Source organism: Ursus americanus, chromosome 4 (assembly GCF_024610735.1).
Source record: "Ursus americanus isolate L20-20 chromosome 4, mUrsAme1.1.p, whole genome shotgun sequence".
Lineage (NCBI taxonomy): Eukaryota > Metazoa > Chordata > Mammalia > Carnivora > Ursidae > Ursus > Ursus americanus.
This window is the reverse complement of record NC_142130.1, coordinates 52,984,579-52,994,259: the sequence shown is the minus strand read 5'-3', so window position 1 is coordinate 52,994,259 and position 9,681 is coordinate 52,984,579. Positions and strand designations below refer to the sequence as shown.

At 34.1% G+C, this 9,681-nt stretch overlaps 1 protein-coding gene and 1 pseudogene across 1 annotated transcript in view; one reads left to right on the top strand and one right to left on the bottom strand.

Annotated features, from left to right (window-relative positions):
- The window catches only part of LOC148110250 (uncharacterized), a 49,877-nt gene that overhangs the window by 37,410 nt on the left and 2,786 nt on the right, over window positions 1-9,681 (bottom strand). The window lies entirely within an intron of this gene.
- LOC123784257 (protein PET100 homolog, mitochondrial pseudogene) lies at window positions 1,184-9,599 on the top strand (annotated as a pseudogene).

The window sequence follows — 9,681 nt, the reverse complement described above, 5'->3', positions numbered from 1 at the left end:
ATGGCAATACTTAAGTGTTCTAAATTTAGGTGCTAAATATTCATTTTTCTGTTAGTCACTAGATCCCTTTCTTTGAAGTTATATAAAATAAAAACTTCTGATCCTTCAAGAATAAAGTCAGGGATCACATGTTATACTTTGTTGATAGCTAGAAACATTTCTCCAGTATGGGTAAGATGTATTTTTCTTGATTTATAAATATGTAGCGCTCAGGTTGAGAAGACTTGGATTTCATTCCAGAAATCTAGAGTCTCTTGAAAAGGAAATATTTTCTGTCTCTTATAAATGAAACAGCCGTCGTACATTCAAAATTTTCCCTAGTGAAGCATGTGTAACGTTGAATGCACGTTAAGTAAAAACAGAATTTTTTACTTTTTGAATAATGCTAATTACCTTTTATGAATGATTTTGAATTTCTTCTTAAATATACCCTATTTTTCTATTTTACAGTTAAGTGCCTCATTTGCTGCCCATAGTTAGACACAGAAAAACCAACTTGCACTGCACTAATACCAAAGTGCTGCTTTACTATACATTAATTTCTCATAAAAGTTCCTAAAATGTCATGGTTCAGTATTGCCTATCAGTTTCTGCTGATATCTTCTCCCTCTTTTTCTAAGAAATGGCACAACACAACTAAATTCATTTGAACATTAGCATTTGTCAGCAAAATTTCCCTTTTTACCTTTGCTTTGTTTTTCTAGCCCATAAATAGTATTAGTATACTTTTATTTTAAAATTGGCAGGTTATGATCATGGTTAATATTCTACCCTTCATTTGATTTAACTTTACTAGTGTTTTGAAGTGCAAGAATATTAAGTAGTTCCCTACCTTAACTGTACAGATTATTTTGAATGTAGATAGAATGAAAATAATGTAAATTAGAATGCAAGAAAATTGTGGCATAGACTTAATATATTTTAATAGGTTTACAGTGTAATTTAAAATAACTTATGTAATTAAGATATTTGGTGTTGTGTCATGGGCTATTCATTGTTCTGGCTAAAGAGAGAGAATGGGTTTAGTAAAGTTTGGGAAGTTGAGCTTTAACATGGTTTTTGTATTTTTTCTTATAGGAGAGTATTGGTTTAGCTGTGCTATTTTAGTTCATATCAGTTTTCTTGATATATAGAAAATTCAATGTATCAATGAGATATTCCTCCAGAAGCACAGAATCCTACCATGCGAAAATTGGAAGGAATCTTAACAATTATCTATTCTAATCTCTTTGTTTTAAAGGTAAAACTGAAGTACAGAGAATTAAGTGACTTGCTTGATGTTATAGCTAGTTAGTAGTAATAAATTGAAAACCTAAAAGTTATTGTATTCCAAAATTTATTATTATACACTATTTTACATTTAGTGAGTCAGTAGGAAAATCTTTGCATATTTTTCATTCTCTTTGAAAGAGGAAAAAAAACTTCTGAGAGAGCTAGAACTTTACCACTTGAAGCAAAGTTGCTTGTAGAAAATGACTAAGTCATTCAGAACTGAGTAAATTTTCTCCAAGAAATGTGATGTCATTAAAATGGTTTTTAAAGAGGACTCATAGAAATTAAAAATTTAAAAGAATATTTGCATCTTGGAATCCATTTTTTTCATGACCAGAAGTATAACAGGTTGCTGAGATATCTAAAATTTTCTAGTGAAAGCCCGAGTTTGTTTATATTTCTTCTTGAGTTTTACAGAACAACAGATGTCAGAGTTTTAACTCTCTTGATGTGCAGAAATGTCCAATCATGACAGTGGATATAAACAATATGGTTTGGTTCTATAAGCTTAGTTATGAAAGGCCTCATAATATGCATGTTTTAGGAAAATATTTAGCCACACATATGGTTTGCATATATGCAAATAACTTTATTCTTCAATAATGTGGGTGCCATTCTTGAGTGTGGACTTCTATTTTTGTTTTGGGTTATTTTAAATATGTAAACACTGTAATAGTATTTTCCTGTTATCTACTTAATGCAAGTCTAGTTCCAATTTTTGTAAGTATTTTCGGATACAATACGAGCTTAAGATACTATACTATCCCCTTGGTATTGCTTTTTTTGGTGCAGATTCTTAGAATTGGATTTATAACAATAATATAAAATATAAAACCTTTTTTTTTTTCTGGAGTAAAAAGGGATTATCTAACATGAGTCTGATCAGTTTCCCATTCATAAAAGAAAATGAGACTTCATTTTTAATGTATATTTTTATTTGCCATGTATCTTATTAATGATATTTATTATATTGTAATGTTTTAACTTTTAAATATATGATCCCTTTACTCATAAGGTAAAACAGAAAGGGTCTGTAAGGAACATTTAAATATTTTTAGTATATTGCTTACACTGATCAAACCTATTGTGCCATATTAAAATTAAAAGTCAAGTAAACAAAACAGTTCTCACAACCTTAGAGTGAAACAGTTATTGTCTTTTTAAAATGAGGTGCTTTTTATTTGTGAATAAGTAGAAATCATACTAAATTTTAATTCCTAAATTGATTTTAGTAGATAGCAGGAATCTCTCTGTAGTGGCTTCGTTCATTTTCTAATTAAATTTCTTTGATCATTTTGTAATAATTTTGATGTTAACAATAAGAGTTTAAAAGTAAATTGATTTTTGGACTATTTTTAGATTTCTCTTTCATTTTGTTTTAGAAATAGATGATTTAAAGTGGTTATGGTCTGTTTTATGAAGGCTTAATATTTTGTATTGTATTTAATTTGTATTTGAGTCTCTAATTCTAAATAAAAAGTTTGTACATTTGTTTGCGTGATTCATCTGTTTTTTGTAGTGATTAGTAGTAGTGGTTGTCACTCATTGTGTTTGCAGTTAATGAGAAACTAAAATTCAGAACAAATCGCAGATAGAATTCTAAGGAAGTTCCAGAGTATTGTTACATAAATGAGTTTACAATAAAATAGTCCTAGCATTATGATAATGGATAGGAAATGAAAGGAATGCTAATTTAATAGTTTTATTTGTTGTAGATTTTATTACTTCCAGGTAATGGGTAGAGAAGAGCAGAGATCCCTCAGAGAGCACAGATGACATTATCAGGTACTGTTGAAACTGGGTGCTGAAAGTGTTAGGGAGTGAATGAGTAAGGAGAGCACAAGCCCTCTCATTTGACACAGTTGGGACCTATAGTTGGTGTTATGGACCAAATTTATCCCCCACTAAAATTTATATGTTGAAGCCCTCCCAATGTGACTGTGTTTGGAGATAAGAACTTCAAGGAGGTAATTAGGTAAAGAAAGGTCATAAGGAAGGGGTCTTACTCCAATAGGACTGGTATACTGTAAGAAGAGGAAGAGACACAAGATATTCTCTGTGCATGCCCAGACGAACGGCCACTTGAGGACACAGTGAAAGGGCAGCCATCTGCAAGCTGGGAAGAGAGAGCTCAACAGAAACCAACCCTGCTGAGATCTAGATCTTGGACTTCCAGCCTCCAGAGATAGGAGAAAATAAATTTCTGTTGTTTAAGCCACTCAATCAGGATATTTTATTATGAGAGCCCAAGCAGACTACTACAGTTTCGGTTAATCAAAATATTGGTTAGGGCAGGGAATCATAAAAAATTATTTATATACCTTAAAAAAAATCTTTATTGAGATATAAATGGCATACAGTGAACTGCATGTATTTAAAGTAGACAATTTGAGGGGTGTCTGGCTGACAGTAGAGCATCCCACTTTTGATCTCAGGGTTGTGAGTTCAAGCCCCACATTGCGCATGAAGCCTACTTAAAGTGGGTAACTTGATAAATTTTGACACATAAACATGCACATAAAACGATCACAATAATCAAGATAATGAACATACTCACCATCCTCCAAAGATACTTCATTTCCTTCATAACCCCTCCTATTTTGTGTGGTTTCTTTTTTTTCTTTTTTTTTTTTTTAGCATTTTTTTTTTAAGATTTTTTTAAAGATTTTATTTATTTATGTGACAGAGAGACAGCCAGCGAGAGAGGGAACACAGCAGGCGAGTGAGAGAGGAAGAAGCAGGCTCCCAGCGGAGGAGCCCGATGTGGGACTCGATCCCGGAATGCCGGGATCACGCCCTGAGCCGAAGGCAGACGCTTTAACGACTGCGCTACCCAGGTGCCCCTGTGTGGTTTCTTTTACTTAGCATAATTATTTGGGATTCATCTGATATTTCATTTGCTTTAATTGCTGAGTAGTCCATTATCTATATATTTGCTGCATTTTTTTCAGTTTTACTTAAAAAATTTTCCAGCTTTATTGGGAAGTGTTGACATATTGTGTAAGTTTAAGACATACAGCACGATGCTTTGATATATGTATATATTATAAAATGTTTACCACACGAAGGTTAGTTAACATATCCATCACCTCACCTAGTTTTACAATTGTTTGTGTTGAGAGCTTTTAAGATCTACTCTCTTAGCAACTTTCAAGAAGTTCTATGGTATCAGGTCTATGTCTAACTAAGTCTAATTCACTTCAAGTTAATTTTTGTGAGTGGTGTAGTTTGGAGGTCCAGTTTCATTCTTTGGCATATGAATATTCGGGTTCCCAGTACCATTTATTGAAGAGATTATCCTTTCCCTATTGGGTATTCTTTGCTCTCTTATCAAATATTAGTTGACCATGTAAGTATGGATTTATTTCTGAACTCTTGACTCTGTTCTATTGGTGTATGTGTTTGTTTTTATGCCAGTATCATACTGTTTTGGTTACTGTAGCTTTATAATATAGTTTGAAATCAGGAAATGTGATGCCTCCCACTTTATTGTTATTTTTCAGCTTTGGTTATTTGGATCTATTGTGGTTCTATATGAATCTTAGGAATGTTTTTTTCTATTTCTGTAAAAAAAAAAATGCCATCGTAATCTTGATAGGGATTGTATTGAATCTATAGATGGCTCTGGGTAATAAAGACATTTTAACGATTTTAATTCTTCCAGTCCATGAATACAAGATTCCTTTCCATTTATTTGTGTCTTCCTCAATTTCTTTCATCAATGACTTAGTTTTCACTGTAAAGATCTTTTACCTCCTCGGTTAAATTATTCTTAAGTATTTTATTGTTTTTGATGCTATTGTGAATGGGATTATTTTCTTTCTTTTTTAAGTAGTTCTTAGTTTTAGAAAAGCAACTTATTTTTGTATGCTGATTTTGTATCCTGCAGCATGACTGAATTCATTGATTAGTTCTAACAGTTTTTGGGTGGAGTCTAGGATTTGCTATGTATAAGATCATGTCATCTGCAAACAAAGACAATTTTACTCCTTTCCAATTTTGCTTTTTATTTCTTGTTGCTACCTGATTGCACTGGCTAGGACTTCTAGTATTGTACTGAATAGGAGTGGTGAGAGTGGGCACCCTTGTTCCTGATCTTACTGGAAAAGCTTTCAGCTTTTCACCATTGAGTATGGTGTTGGCTGCAGTCTTGTCATATGTGGCCTTTGTTATGTTGATGTCAATTTATTGAGAGTTTTTATCATAAATGGATGTGGATTTTGTCAAATGCTTTTTCTGCATCTGTTGAGATAATCTTATGATTTTTATCTTTCTGTTAATGCAATGGATCACATTTATTGATTTGTGTGTGTTGAACCATCTTTGCATGGTATATGATCCCTTTAATGTATTTTTGAATTTGGTTTGCTAGTATTATGTTGAAGAAATGCGAATCTATATCCATTAAGAATATTAGCTTATAATTTTTTTGTCATGTCTGGCTTTGGTATCAGTGATGCTGGCTTTATATAATCGGTTTGGGAGTGTTCCCTCCTCTTCAATTTTTTGGGAAGAGTTTGAAAGGATTGGCATTAATTCTTTAAATGTTTGGTAGAATTCATCAGTGAAACCGTCTGGTCCTCGGCTTTTCTTTGTTGGGAGGTTTCTGATTACTGATTTCATCTCCGGACTCATTTTTTATCGTTTACTCCTTAGTCATTTCTCTCTGATTTACTCTTGGTAGATTACATGGTTCTAGATCAGAATTGTGTGTCAACGATGTTCAAATTTAAAAAATTTAATTTAAAAAAAAATAAAAAGAGCATCAGAGAAGAAGGATCTATAAGAAGTAGAATAAAGGGGTAAAAGGGTAGGGCAGGGACGGAGTGATAACTGATAGATGATCAGACTTGTGAAACGATTTGGGGAAATCTTAAATGTGTACAGCAGATCTAGTGGAAAAAATAAGAGTGGGTATATAGCAGGTCATGGGACTGCAAAAAATAAGGCAGTTTTTAATTCCAAGAAATTTTTTTAAAATACAAGAAAAGGTGGGGTGCTTGGGTGGCTGTTTACACACAAAACTATTTATTCTTTACTCATTTCTTCCTGACTTACTCTTGGTAGATTGTATGTTTCTAGAAATTTCTCTATTTCTTTTAGGTTGTCTAATTTGTTGGTATATAATTGTTCATAGTAGTCTCATGATCTTTTGTATTTATATGGTATCAGTTGTAATATCTCTTCTTTCATTTATAATTTTATTTATTTGGGTCCTCTCTTTTTTTCTTGGTTAGTCTAGCTAAGGGTTTGTCAGTTTTGTTTATCTCTCAAAGAGCCAACTCTTAGTTTATTAATCTTTTCTTTTTGTATTCTCTATTTCATTTATTTATGTTCTAACCTTTATTATTTCCTTCTTTGGTTAACTTTGGGTTTAATTTGTTCTTTTTCTAATTCCTTGAGATGTAAAGTTAGGCTGTTTATTTGAGATCTTTTTTCCTGATGTATGCATTTATCACTATAAACTTCCCTTTGAAAACTTTTTTTAACTTTTAAAAATCATATAAAATTTTATTTTTTGTTTCATCAACTTAAAAAATATTTAAAAGATATTGTCAATACAATATAATGCACGCACATAGTAATAAAATAATGAAAAATGGCAGTCTCCTGCCCTGTCCCACCCCTACCCCTGAGCTATCTCTTATGGTATTAATTTCAGTATACTTTTTTCACCAGAGCCGTAAATTTTAGACTTTTTTTTTTTAAGATTTTATTTATTTGACAGAGACACAGTGAGAGAGGGAACACAAGCAGGGGGAGGGGAGAGGGAGAAGCATGGTTCCCACTGAGCAGGAAGCCTGATGCTTGGCTTGATCCCAGGACCCTGGGATCATGACCTGAGCTGAAGGCAGACGCTTAATGACTGAGCCACCCAGCTGCCCCAGTTTTAGACATTTTCTGCTGAGTTCCCCTTATGATAACTGAGGACTTGGCTCTATACCACCCTCCAGATTTCTTCCTTTCCTTTTCCTACTATGAATAATGGCCATAATTTTAGTGAAGTCAAAATTCAGTCTTTACATTATTATTATTATTAAGTAAATATATTTTACTGTACAGGGTACTGTTATGCTATGATTACATTTCCATTCATATATATATTTTTTCTTTTTTTTAAGATTATTTATTTTAGAGCAAGTGTGCTCGTGAGCAGGGGGAGGGGCAGAGGAAGAGGGAGAGAGAGAATCTCCCCACTGAGCATGGAGCCAGTTGTAGGGCTTGATCTCAAGACCCTGAGATCATGACCTGAGCCAAAATCAAGTCAGACACTCAACCGAATGAGCCACCCAGGTGCCCCATCTTTTCCTGTATTTTAAAAAAATTTCTTGGAATTAAAAACTGCCTTATTTTTTTCAGTCCCATGACCTGCTATATACCCACTCTTATTTTTTCCACTAGATCTGCTGAACACATTTAAGATATCTCCAAATTGTTTCACAAGTCTAATCATCTATCAGTTACCATTTCCTCCGTGCCCTACTTCTTTTACCCCTTTATTTTGTTCCTTAGCATATAGATCCTTCTGCTCTGATGCTCCTTTTTTGATTTTTAAATTAAAATTAAAAAAATATTTATTTATTATTTGGGAGAGAGAGAGAATAAGTGCACGAGCTGCGGAGAGGGGCAGAGGGAGAGGTAAAAGCAGACTCCCCACTGAGCAGGGAGCCCAACACAGGGCTCAATCCCAATACCCTGGGATCATGACCTGAGCTGAAGGCAGATGCTCAACTGACTGAGCCACCCATCTGCCCCTAAATTAAATTTTTAAAATTTGAATATAGTTGACACAATTCTGAGAACTGTTTGCTGCATTCCATAATAAGTCTTGGTATTTGTCTTTATTTTCATTCTCTCAAAATATTTTTTATATCCGTTTAATTTCTTCTTTTATTCATTGGATGTTGGGGAATGCATTTAATTTCCATGTATTTGTGAATTTTCCAGTTTTCCTCCTGTTACTGATTTCTAATTTCATTTCACTGTGGTTGGAAAAGATAATTGGTATAATTTCTATCTTCTTTAATTTGTTGAGACTTGTTTTGTGACCTAACATGATCTGTCCTAGAAAATGTTCCAGGCGCCCTAGAGAAGAATGTGTTCTGCTGCTGTTGGATGGAATGTTCTGTATGTGTCTGTTAGATCCATTTGGTCTGTAGTGTTGTTCAAGTCTGCTGTTTCCTTATTGATTCTCTGTCTGGATACTTTATCCTTTGTTGCGAATGGAATATTAAAGTGTCCAACTGTTATTGTATTGCTCTGTATTTCTCTTTAATTCTGGTAGTATTTGCTTTATATATTTATGTAATATATTTGATATTTATCTAAATAATATCTAATATTTATATCTAAGTATTTACAGTTGTTAGATCTTTTTGATGAATTGACCTCTTTATCATCACATACTGACCTTTAAAACTAATAGAATAGTACACAGGGACTGAAGTTTTATTATATGTAAATTTTAACCCCAGAATTTCAAGTAGGATATCAGGGGATGACAACTGAATCTAAGTATTCATACATAAGGTGTATGACATACATAAGGTGTATGACATAAATTCACTGAAGGGGATAAGAAAAAGAGAGATGACCTAATTGACTTTGGAAAACTGTGTTGAGTGGATAGTGTAAGTGTCTTAGTCCGTTTGGGCTGCTATAACAGAATACCAGGGACGGAGTGGCTTATAAACAACATAAATTTATTTCTCACAGTTCTAGGGGCTGAGAAGTCCAAGATCAAGGTACCAGCAGATTTGGTGTCTGGTGAGGGTAGTTTTCTGACTCATAGATGGCCATTTTCTTAGTGTGTCCTCACATGGTGCAAGTGGCAAAGGAACACTCAGGTGTCTCAAGCAAAATAAAGGAATACATGAAGAAAGTCTCACACAGCGCAAATAGTCCAGCATGAGCTGTGAGGACTCTTTCATCTCTTGGTAAGGAAGTGTTCCAGGCGAAGGCCGTATGTATGAAAGACTGCTTGCTTGAGACTTCCTTTCTCAGCAAGAGGCAATTAAGGTTAAATGGGGTCTTAAGGGTGGGGCACTAATCCAATGAAACTAGTGTCATTATAAGAGGAGGGGGTTAGAGAAACAAGGTGGGAGTGAAGCTGGAGGTGTTTCAGATGACCCGTTACCTGACCTTCTCTGTGGCTATGTTCTGGATTGCCAATCAGGCCAGGTGATTTGAAGACTATGTCATACAGCACAAGAGGGGGCTATGGGCACTAAGAAGGAGGACCAGCATGGAGAGCTAGAGGAATTCAAAGACAGGATTTGAAGTAGCAGGAGGAGAAGCTCCTTTGCACTGCGCAGCAGAGCTCCTAAAGCCTCCAAGTGCCTGAGTCCTAGCTACTCTACCAGTGAAATAGCACACACACACACACAGTTCCTTAAAAAAAAATCCAAA